Source organism: Anas platyrhynchos, chromosome Z (assembly GCF_047663525.1).
Source record: "Anas platyrhynchos isolate ZD024472 breed Pekin duck chromosome Z, IASCAAS_PekinDuck_T2T, whole genome shotgun sequence".
In the NCBI taxonomy this organism is placed as follows: Eukaryota; Metazoa; Chordata; class Aves; order Anseriformes; family Anatidae; genus Anas; species Anas platyrhynchos.
The window spans coordinates 28,746,215-28,758,877 of NC_092621.1; the positions used below are offsets into that span (position 1 = coordinate 28,746,215).

Below are 12,663 nucleotides of genomic sequence, written 5' to 3' on the forward strand. Positions count from 1 at the left end.
AAAGATGGAAACACGTCAGGGGAGAACACCTTTCTTCTTTGACCTCAAGATGTGTTGTCATATCTAATCCCACATCCTGTTGAACACATGCCACTGATCTTTAAAACATCATAAACCACACCTAGAGGCTTCAGAGTGAAGAGGATGTCACTACATGATTTTACCTTCCATTATTCAAGAAAAATGATTGCTGATAATTTTTATGATTTCTAAGACAGAAAACTGCACGCTGAGCCCAAGTGTTGCTAAATGGTGTTTTCTTTGGTACTGCTTCATGACGATGAAGAGGTGATATTCAGTGGTAGTCACTACGGTGGGGTATTTTTTAATTAACAAGTGTGAGGACAATGGATATGGGCAGATCTCACAATTCTCCTTTGCACTATAAAGCATAAAATCATTCTGGCTTGCTCCTCAGCAATGCATCTCCCTAAAGGTCAGACATGCAACTGAAACATTTGCCAGCTTTACATGTGCAGTCAAACCTGCCATTAGTTTCACATCTTGAAATACTATGAAATGGCCAAAATGAACATGAAAAAAAAATCCTAGAGGGGAAGGCAAAGAAGCCTCTTCAAGACAAGGCCTTGGTTTTCATGTGAAGAATTATGACCTATATATGCAAGCCTGTTCTTACATGTTCTTACTGGTTTGAACAGTACTGACCATTGCAAGTCATCATCTCTGTGATTAATTGGGACTCATATCTGAGTGCTGCTTTTTAAACAGTCTCTGTCTTCTGTCTTTAATTTCCAAGGAAAATCACATGAAGTGCATGTGGTCTATACCAACTAAGCTTGGATGCCACCAGATCACCTGTAGTAGGTTCAGAGAGTCATTATTTAAACTACTATTCAAATGATGTCAAGATTAAATTTCAAATGAAGAAGCATTAAAATGCATGATCCCCACCCGCATAATGTTGTACCAGAAATTGCTGTCCCCATTTAGAAAGTGGGAAAAAAAAAAAAAAAAAAAAAAAAAGTTTTTAATTCACTAGACAGGGATTGCTGAATATGCACACATCCCAGAAAGTGAAGGACTGGCATTCAGGCTGTGTAAAGTTAATAATGGGTTGCTGATTAACTTGGCATTAACAAATGCTTATTTATAAGCAACCCAGATGACTGTAAATAAGAAAGTGTTGAGCAGTAAATTATGTGAAAAAGACATATTGATAAATGAAATGAAATTAAACCTGCTACAATCAAAAAATAAATCAGGTCTTTCTGTTATTGGATGGGTGATTGCTAATATGTTGCAATGGACAGTCTTCCTTTAACATTGCTAGATAAAAGGAAAGAGAATTCTATGAATCTGTAATCTTTTTCTTATTTATTTATTTATTTATTTATTTATTTATTTATTTATTTAGTGCAGTTTTATAAAGCATGTTAAATAACTTAAGGAATTTTATTTAAAGCATGAAGAAATTTCCAGAATAGATTCTGCAAAATCCCATTAGAAGGAGTAATTGTTTGTATGACAGTAACCCACGTAGTGGCTAAAAGAAAACAACCTTGGAGGCAGGCCTCTCAAGAAACCATTTGCCAAAAGCTTCATTTGCAGGTGTATGATACTAGAATTGTCCGAGTAAGAATAACTTGATTTTCAAAAGTTTGGAGTATTGGCTGAGGGAACTGGGGTTGTTTAGTCTGGAGAAGAGGAGGCTCAGGGAAGACTTTATTGCTCTCTACAGGTACCTGAAAGGAAGGTGTGGGGAGCTGGGGGTCGGCCTCTTCTCACAGGTAACTAGTGATAGGACTAGAGGGAATGGCCTAATGATAAATGAGAGTATTCAGTGTTTCTGAAAAACGGGTCATTTCTACTTAACCACAGCCATTGTAGAAGCTTTACCCTGAGATCCTACAGACCTTGTTAATACCTGAAACTAATATCTTGCAGTCTGACCAGCACATTCACGGTATGCAAATTCTATTTCAGACCTGTGAGGCAGAGGTACACCTTGTGACTTTGATTTACAGTTTAAAATCTCTTCCTTTAAACATATGCAAACAGAATAACTGCTTGGACAATTCTCAGCTTACTGAGATCCTAAATAGGTTAAACCTAAATAGGTATAACCTAAATAGGTTGTGCCATCTATGCCTTTGACCTCTTACCATCTCAGAGGCTGGAAATGCTCAGATTCAGATTATTAAATTTGGCCCAAGACTTTATGGTGGGAAAAAAAAATCATCCTGTGGAACACATGGAAAACAGAGTTAATATATTTTATTTTCTTTTGTGCTCTTGCTGTTTTTTGTTTGTTTGTTTGTTTGTTTGTTTGTTTTTGGTTTGGGTGTTTTTTGTGTTTTTTTTTTGTTTGTTTGTTTGTTTTTGGTGAGGGGTGGTGGAGGAGGGAAGGGGAGAGGGTGTGTTGCAAGTATCCAAGTATCAGATATACCACCCCTAAGGCTGCTGTTAGGTTAGATAGGTGCCTTTCCCCTGCCTACTTACCAGCTTCAGAATGCAATGGGAAAAAGTGAGTGAATTTCTGATAGCTCCTTGGACTTAACAGGGAGGGACAAGTGCAGGGGCTGGCCCAGGAAGAGGGAATTTTGAATGGTAAAGAGTGAGCTCTACTACTACCGAGCTGTTGCAGAGGCCTATTCAATATTTTTATAACTTTCCTCTGGAAACTCAGAGCAGAAGCTCCAGAAAGAGGAATGTGAACTATACGTGCAGCTCTCCGTGCTGGCAGAGTCCTGCTGAGCAGTATGGGACTCTTCATGGGGCAGCCTGCAAAGCTGGTTCTGACAAGGTGAAGCAATGCAATGTCACAGCAGCTCACATCATGTAACCCTGGGGTAATGCAACCCTAGAACACAGAGGATGCTGCACCTTTCCAATTAGATCAGGTGTTCTCTGGCACCATACCAGCGAAACATATTTTCTCTCCTAGGCTGTTTGTGGGTGAGGATACAGAGCAGTTCCTCTGTCACTCTTCCCTCTGTCACTCAGTGCTGTACACAAAGCATTAAAACATGGGTTAAATTACCCCCATCACTGTTACACAAAAAACCTCAAGCAACCCTGTCCCAGTTCAAAGCTCAGCACTGGCTGAACAAAGCCTTCTCTTCTTGGTCTGGCTTTCATGCTTTGTCTGGGCTGTGAAGATCTCCTAAGCTTTGCCTTCATGAAGAAAAACAAATGTGCACCCTGCCCTCCAACCTGTGGAAAGAGACCAGAATGGTCATGGTATGAAGCAAGGGGTCTAACTACAGCTGCATATTGGGTTTACATGGCAAGGGTTTGGCAGTGCGGAGCTGCAGCAGTGGCCTGTGTGAGCACAGCCCAGCAGCTGCCCCATGTCAGATCAGAGTCAGATCCATCTGGTTCCAGCACTGGCCAGAGCCGAGCCAGTGAATGACACTGGTTGGGCCTCTGGGAGAGCAGATTTAAGGAAGGGAAAACTGCTGTGCAACAGCAGCTGGGAGAGAGGAGTGAGAAGCAGCCCTGTAGCCCCCAGGTCAGTGCAGCAGGAGGGCAGGAGGTGCTCCAGGCACACAGCAGCAGTTCCCCTGGAGCCTGTGGAGAGGCCCCTGGTGGAGCAGGCTGTCCCCCTGCAGCCCATGGGTCCCCCATGGAGCAGATCTCCACGCTGAAGCCCCCCCATGGGTGGAGGAGCCCCCGGTGGAGCAGGTGGATGTGGCCTGGAGGAGGCTGCGGCCCATGGAGAGCCCCCGCAGGAGCAGGCCCTGGGCCGCAGCTGCAGCCCGTGGAGAGGAGCCCACGCAGGAGCAGGGGGTCTGGGGGGAGCTGCCGCCCACCCATGGGGGACCCGTGCTGGAGCAGTTTGCTCCTGGGGCATGGATGAACCCCGTGGTACGGAGCCGTGTGGGAGCAGTGCTTGGAGAGCTGCTGTCTGTGGGCAGACCCCACAGGCTTAGTTTGGGAAGGACGGCATCCCGTGGGAGAGACCCCACGGGGAGCAGGGGCAAGGAGTGACCGTGAGGGAGTGGCGAAGATGAAGTGTCAGAGGCTGAGCATAGCCCCCATTCCCTGTTCCCCTGCATTGGTCGGGGGAATAATATAGAAGAGGTGTGTGTGTGTGCGTGAAGGTGTTTGTAGTTTGCTATGAGCTTCTCACTGTTCTAGTACACTAGTAATAGGTAATAAATTATATTAATCTCCATATGCTGAGTCTATTTTGCCCATAATGGTAATTGGTGAGTGATCTCCCTGTTCTTATCTCAATGCTTGAGCCCTTCCCATTGTGTTTCCTCCCCCCTCTTCAAAGGAAGAGTGGGAGTGAGAGAACGGTTATGGTGGATCTCAGCTGACCATCGGAGTAAAACCACCACAAGCTGCCACAAGCAGAAAATGCTGCATGAGATAAGGGCAGGGCAATCACCAGCAATACACCTGCCCAGCAAGAACCAAAGCCTCCCGACAGAGCACGTAGTGCAAAGCTCGACTGAAGTCCACTTCAGTGTTTTACCCCTCAATCTTAACTGGGGTGCCCTTGGTCCTTCAGCCCTAAGGATGAAAACACCTAGGGGGAATACTTTTAAAATGCACTCTACAGTTGCCATATGGTATTGGAAGATCTGAAATTGAGGTGGCATGAGGGGGAAAAAAGTTAATTAAATTGTTAGTGAATAGCTACTAATGTTTGTATTATAGGCATTTAAACTCAGTATGCTATCTCTTTTGTATCTCCCGCATCTGTTCTGATTTTCTGTTTCATTGTAAATGCATACAACATTCTCAGATAAGGCAGCTTGTTCATTTTTGACAGGGAGAAATTAAGCAGACTGTTTGTATTTCAGGGTTTAATTCTGTTTTTATTAGCATAAAATAAAAATTGATTTGCTGTATAGAGTTTTCAGGTCTTGCAGGTACTACAGTGAGTATTCTGCACGTGGGTTGTTTTATCTTTCCAAGTATGGTCCATTTCATAATAAATAGTCACGGGCCACATTTTTGTCAGAATCATGGCGGGGGGTGGGTGAGCCATACTGTAGTGGCACCTGGAAGCTTCAGCTTGCAGCAATGCTGTAATGCCAGATATTACTGAAAATGAGAGAGGAAAATAAGACAGTCTTCACTGCAGAGAACTTAGAACATATCAGACAAGGGATGGCAGAAAGATAGACAGGCAAGAGCAATGATATTTAATATGACAGCCTCAGAGAGCAATGTGAAGGAGTCTGGCAACTTATTCCAGACTTTTTAATGCATTTTCTGGAACACAGCTGTTCTACTTCTGTTCATAGAATCATAGAATGGTTTGCATCGGAAGGGACCTTAAAGACCACCTAGTTCCATCCCCCCTGCCATGGGCAGGGACACCTCCCACTAGTCCAGGTTGCCCAAAGTCCCATCCAACCTGGCCTTGAACACCTCTAGGAATGGGGCATCCACAGCTGCTGTGGGCAACCTGTGCCACTGCCTCACCACTCTCATGGTACAGGATTTCTTCTTAATCTCTAATCTAAACCTACCCTCTTTTAGTTTAAAGCCATTACTCCTTGTTCTATCACTGCCCCCCTGACAAGGAGCCCTGCCCAGCTCTCCTGTGGGCCCCCTTTAGGTACTGGAAGGCCACTGTAATGTCTCCTTAGAGCCTTTCGTTTTTTTGTTCTCCCTCCAAAATCTCCAGCACAATGCTGCAAAGAGCTTACTCAGAACTCTCTATGCAAGCTATCCAGGAGAAAATCAACTTTTGCTTTTTAATGAAGATTTAAAATTAAGCAAGGGCATGTGAAGGCATTCTTCAGTCCACTGGAAAATGAGGAGCAGAGAAAGTAAAATATTCCTAAGGCTAAATAGTTGTCTTTCAAATCATGAAACCCTTGACATTAGATAGCTCTTGCTTTATACTCTGGAAGCACTCAAGAGTTTGGCCAAAGATAATGCGTTAGTACTAGCAAAGAGGACCTAGGAGGAGGTACTTCATGATACCTGACTTGAAAGTGTAACACAGTAATTAAAGGAGTACCCAGCAGGGAATGAGGCCTTCACCTCTCTGCAGTTCTGAAAAAGGGATGTAAGTCATAGCAGCCTGTCCCCTGGTTGATATAGGTAGTGACCCACAGACTCAGTGGCAGAAGCTCTTGGTGGGTGGCTTGGGATCAGCCCCATGCACTCATCTCCCTGGTAGTTTCTGGCAGGCCCCCTGCTACTGCTGCCTGGGGGATACATGTCGAGACCAAATGACTAGTGATTATACTACCATTGGGAAATACAAGACACTTTATAATGACCCTAGTGCTCATCTTCAGAAATCAGGCCTCTGGGCCTGATATTTCAGACTGAGTAAGCCAGAGAAACAAGGAACTTCAGAATCACTGGTCATAGTCTTGAAAATGCTAACCATTCACCATCATTTATAAATTTTGCTTGAAATCAGACATCTTGAGGATTTTCACTTTTTGCTAGTTAAAAGCAGCATGATATGAAGATTTGCTTTGTGTGTGGAAGCCATGTGAGCTTTTACACCTGCATGCAAAACAAAATAAATGTGTTTTGTTACTACTTTGAACCATATAGCCACTTCTATTAAAAGCTGCAGGCAAATAGCTATCTTTAGTGTGCCATAGATTAGTCATATTTGTTTTCCAAGGAAGATTATAAATAGTGTTTAGGGGGGAAACAGAATGTATTTTGCAAATGAGCCCAGATGGAAAACTAACAGATGGCCCAGTACTGTATTTTGTATGCTCAGTCCTACATTTAAATTAAAAATTTTCATAATTAAGATGAAGGTCTTTAACAACACTAGCTACTTTCCCTGTGGCAGCATCATATATCATGTATCACAGGTATCAAGTATAGACTTTTCATAAAATAGTTGTAGAACATGTATGCAAATTTTACTACTGAATGAAAAAAAAAATAATAAAATGCAATTCATGGAAATTAAAGAAAGAGGAAAATAAAAACACTGTATACAAACACCCATCATACAATACAGATACTTACCACCATGCAGCTTTTTCCCCCTGCAAACTGAACAACACGCCACCTTACTTGGCAGGGGAAAGAGAAGAAATTTCACTTTTTTATTTTTATTTTTTTATAATGTTTCAGCCAGGAAATGGAAAGGAAATGCAAATTTCCCTTGCTTCACCTGAATGAAATGGTACTTTTTCTTCAATTTTAATAATTAGAAGGTCAGATAAACCACAGCCATATGCACACATTGTATTCTGCAAACAGAATCAAGAGTAGAGATTTGCATGCTAATATTTTCCTCCCAGAAAGCAGTATGTGTATGCATGTTGTTGTAGCTGCCACAGGGTTGGATCCTAAAGCAAGGACAATACCCTGCATATGGCTCAATGGATCAGGGAATTCAGCATGTCTCTATTCCTTGACATCAAGGGAAGGAGGGGTTCCTTTCTCAGAATGAACTGGCTGTGCTCCCTACTGCCTGGAGCCCTGACCCAGCATGGGAGAGATGCAGCAGCTCCTGTACTCACACCCAGCTACCTCTGGGTACACTGATGTCCTTTTCATGCTGCCTGTAAGAAGGAAGAAGTGCTACTAATAGGCTGCATGAAATCAGCAAAGTTAGGCTTGCTTTTGGGCCACCCAGGACTCACCCAGGAGGAGTAAGAATGGCTTCAGAGTGTTTCTGCCTTCCCGCCGTGCTCTCTGAGGTGTTCTCTGTTTTTCCAAATTGTAAGCCAGGCGCAGCTGTCCAGACATAACCTTGTGGCAATAGGGACAGCCTATGTATGAAAAGCACAAACACCACCCAAATATAGCTGCAAGGGGCTCTGCAGGGTTTATTAAAAATGACACTACTGGGAAGCACTGGGCTGCAAGTCAGCAACTCACTGGTTTTACAAAATAGTTCACTGTGGTAGAAAATACGCACTTTATTATCAGATAGAAGCTTCTTCTTCTGCTCCAACAGTCATAACATTTAAGTGCCTTACCACAGTGCATTAAATAGTGTGACTCATGACAATCATCTGGCTCATTTTCTAGCTCAGCTCATCCCCACGGAGGGAATTCTTCTTACAGCAGTGTCTTGTGTTGCTATAGTATGTACTATTTTTGTGCATGTTGCAGTGTGTACATAAGTAAAGGAAAGACTGAAGCTGCATGCCTTGCGTTGGAGCAGAATGGAGGATATTTGTGACGGTCTTTCCCACCTGTGGAAAAGTCTATTCTACAGTCACAGTCAGCTCCCAGGATGGCAAAGACAATCTTGCCCTTATGGAACACGTGGTAATGGGAATAGGCTGAAAAATATGAGCAAAAATGACTAAAATAAATAATTCCTATTTCAGATTAACCAATCTGCTAGCATTCTTAGGCATTCATTTTGCTAATTATAAATCCAAGGTAAGAGGCTATTTCGTTCCTAGGGAGTGCTATCATAATGCTGTCAATCTCTGAATGGTCTTTCAGAATTTTCTATGTCAGTTTGACATTTCTGGAAGATTTCTTTAAAAGAAATGCCCACTTATCAAATTCTCCCCCCTTGTTTTTCCTGTATATCACTGGTCAGGTGGCTGCAGAGACATCTGCTGGTTGTTAAATGCTTTAAGTATTAACTAATTACAAGGAAGACAGAAGATTTCTCAAATTGCATTTAGATTCTTTCATATATTTCTGTTTTCTGATGTTTTTTGAAATCAGGTTTGGCTGATTGGCATAATGGTGGAGTAAAGAACTGAGCTAGTCTGTTTCTGTGATGGTATTTAGTAAACTTCCTGAGTAGTGGGTAATCTAGTTTGAGCTATAGTTTTCATTTAGAGTTGCATACATTTAGAAGTCTACGATGACTCCCACATTCTACATGCAACTTCCTAACATTTTATTTACATCCCAAGTAGTCTTTTGGCTTTAATTCCGTATTGCAAGTGCAAGTTCTTCAAAATAAAGAATATTCTTTATCTATTTGTGCAGTATTGGAAAGCCAGACACTATCTTCTACCTCCAACAATTTGTATGGCTTGTTGTTCTGCATGTATGTTTGGGAAATTTGTCTCCAGCTCTTGCAATGTGCTGCTATTTCCCCCCTCCTCACACTGGCCCTACATTGGCACTATTTAAACCAATTTAAACCAATTCCACCTTAAGAGGTTCCTCCACAGTTGGAAGCTCTTTTTCACCATTCTGCTGATAATCCAACAGCACTGAAACACCGGTTTATTAATCAGCATGCAACCTAATCTGGGCTTTCAAGGCAGGTGAATTTGACTGTAAATCAGTTCTGCACACAGGTTTGTCTCTTCTGTTCTTAATTACACCTGTGCAAATCTTCATTTGCATATGATTGCCTAATATATTGTTTCAGCTATTTGCATTCCCAGAAGGCACATTTCCATATTGAACACTTCTTGGAGAACGAAAATGGCTCATTCATTAATTCAAATATGACAAACAAAATAGTTAATATTTCTTTTAGCTAGTGTTACCTGAAATTTCAGCCCATAGTTCTATAAAAACTCTGTGGCTGTAAAAGAAGTGGAACCAAAAACCCAACTGCATATTAAGGGTGAAAGAAAATTCATTTGTTTTTATTTGAGTTTTCTTTGTAAATGTTTATTGTGCAGTATTATTTTATCAGTTCCTGAAAACTTTAATATGCTACTATGCATGTTAACCATTGAGTCTACCATCAGAATGAGAGGATGGGATGTTTCCTTATGCATGCTTCCTCACCTTGGTAAAGGATAGGCTACAAATACATGTGCTCACTAGGGCTTTAAGACAAGCTTTATCATCTAGTCACCATCCCTGGAGGTCTTCAAAAGACGTCTAGATGTAGAGCTTAGTGATATGGTTTAGTGGAGGACTTTCTAGTGTTATGTCAGAGGTTGGACTAGGTGATCTTGGAGGTCTCCTCCAACCTAGATGATTCTGAGATTCTGTGATCTAGGTTGCATTTTGTGGAAAGCTTCTCAAGTAAAGGCTAGTTCAGTGTTGTAACTTCTCTGCATGCACAAGAGTGCCAGAATCAGTCCCAGACTCAGCAGAGCTAGAAAGACCCAAATCTTACTCCTGCCTCTATGATGCAGAGCAGTGGTGTCACAGATCTGCTTCACCACACTACCCACCTCTGACAGAGCAAGCTGCAGTGAGAGCCCCAGTCAATATGGGGGGTTGGTGCTACAGCAGTGTTTCTTGGCAGTATGATCTTTGAAACATACTCAAAGGAACAATGTGAGGGCAAATACCTGCTGACATGCCACAGAATCTTACAGAGCAGAGAAAGGAAGAAGGAATGAAAAGTGAAATTTAACTATTAGTAGTAAATCGTAAGTAAGTAGTAAAGCATGTGAAGGGATATGAAGGCATCCCAATCATGATGGGATTTTCACTGAAGGCTATAATATGAGCTCAAGATCTCTGAACAATGCTACACAGTGCATTGGACCATTGCCCAGGCAACCTGCCCAGGAAATAAGTTATTTCTTCCAGGTAAGCACCAGAGATTTCTTTTTCTATTTTCCATTTTTTCTTCAAATATATCCTTTTCATGGCTGCAGGACTGTGGCCTTTCTGTATCTACCTTTTTGACTAAAATGACTCAACACTTTCAATAGGGACCCAAATCGAAGCTGAATGATCATCACTGATATAACATGGACCTAAGAAATGCCATATCCCATAGCTGCTGTAACTTGTGTGGTGATGGACCAGCTCTCCCAGAGTAGGCTGGAGCAGAGGCTAAAAGCCATGGAGATGCCTGTGCTGCACAAACTCATGCACCACAGTCATGAGAACAGATTCCTAATGGCAGAGTTGGGTTTTTTTGAGTGCTCCTCAAACCAGAAGTTTGATTAATATGCTCATGTTATCACAGTCAAAATGGTGGTTTGAGAAATAGATACTGGGACATTGTACGGGAAGTCCCCATGACTGGCTAACAGAGGGGAGGAATTAGCATTTAGTATATTTTCCCAACCTAGATTCAGAGATGGCTGTTTTAGGGCAGGTGCAAAGACTGCTCTCACAAAGTCACTCCCCTGCCAGTGGACCCGTGTGGTAGGTAAAAAACCACTGGTGTGACAAATGAATACATGTGACAAAGCCTGAGGACAGCTGTGGATTGTAGCATCAGAACCCCACACAATGGCACAGAGGGAAGTTCCACAGAGAGCTGTTGAGGCTCACTAAGACTGTGTGCACCAGTTTAACCACAGGAAGGACATTTGCCTTGGCAGCTGGTGAAGTGACCAGGGGAATGACCATTTCCTTAACTCTGACCTTGGGATGTGCTTTCCCAGCTGCTCCAGTTCACAAGGGATGAAATGGTCATTGTCAAGCACGACTGTTTTCCTGGAGTTGTTCTACACAGAAGACACATTTCAGTGGCAACTGAAACTGGAGTCCTGACCTTGACCTGGGCAAAAGAGGAAAATGAGGGTGAGAGAAGGATTGAGTTGTTTTATGTCTCGAAGCTAAGTGCAGAGCATTGTGGCATCTGCCCCACTCCTTCTTCCTGTAACTCATAAGTTCTGACCACATCTAGTTGTCCATTTAAGAAAGAAAGTAAATCTCTCATGATGATCATTACGTTTTCTTGGGATGAGAATTACATTTACTCATGGCGCCTGCAAGCTGATAAAACTTTCTCCTCCCCAAAGAAAATTTTGTTTGTTTTGTCTTTAAAGCTTTGGGGCACCTTTAGTCATCAACTTTTGAATGTGTAGTTCAAGACCTTATTACAAGCACTTTAACTATTGACAGATGAGGAGTAGAATTCGTAACTGGATTGTTTCACAGTATGAGATAAAACACAAATGCTAGGGGAACCATGGGGCTACTGCTTTCTGTTAGTCTAAGAAAAAGAGGTTTTATTTCCAACATCTGTTCTCAGCTTGCTGTGATGTTAGCTAATGCAGAAGTTTCTGCTGCTTGCAGAAAAAAGATCAAGATAATTTGTTTTTTAATTCCTTTTGAGTATGGCTCTATCTGATTCATTCTGTTTCAAGAAGTGAAGTCAACAGCAGCAATTTATGTAGGAATACATGACTGCAAGTACTTGTCAAGTCTAGCTGAGGTGAGGTGAAGGCTTTCTGTTCTGACCTGAGGGGAGGGTTGTACTTTTGCAGTGGGCAGAACAGAGTGCAATCTTGCTGCTGATCTAAAACCCACCTGGGCCGAGCCCTGTAATCCCGTGCCTGCTGCAGCCAACTCCAGCTCAACATACTGCCAGCACGGGCACGCCACTTGGTGCTGGGGGCAGGCAGTTCTGGTAAGGATTCCCCCTCCTGGTGCATTCTTTTGGGAGCCTGCAAATACCAGGTGAGGCCAAGACAAAGGGAAGGACGTGGCTGGAAGCAGCAGGCTGTGTGGCTGATGGGCACCTGGGTGTCTGTGGTTTCAAAGCCCTAGAAAAGGGGGCTGGGTTTTTTTTCACAGGGCTTGTGAATGGTGCGGGGAATCAAGCAGAACTTAATGCATAGGCTTGCTCTCTTCAGAAAGGTGGATACAGCTCGGTGGGGGAGTTTGCATCTTAAGCTGTCCTGCTGTGCTATCACACTGGCACTTGTGGGTAGTGCTCACAATAAAAATTCAGTGTTATGTCTTGAGTGAGCAAGTCACTGAGACTGAAACTGCCACAGCAGCAGGGATAAATGCTGGCTAAGTGCAGCATTTCTAAATGCTCTATAAATAATTTGGCATGCAAAAGTAAGTGCAGGAAGATTTATGTATCGAGCTTTCCCCCTGTTTAAGAAGGATGTGGTT

The 12,663-nt window shown here is 42.7% G+C and overlaps 1 long non-coding RNA gene across 1 annotated transcript; it reads left to right on the forward strand.

Moving 5' to 3' along the window:
- The first annotated feature begins 10,026 nt into the window (after positions 1-10,026).
- LOC119714596 (uncharacterized) lies at positions 10,027-12,203 on the forward strand. The gene is made up of 3 exons (XR_005261961.2): positions 10,027-10,389; positions 11,199-11,337; positions 12,027-12,203. It is a non-coding gene; the product is annotated as an uncharacterized lncRNA (long non-coding RNA).
- The last annotated feature ends 460 nt before the right edge of the window (positions 12,204-12,663 follow it).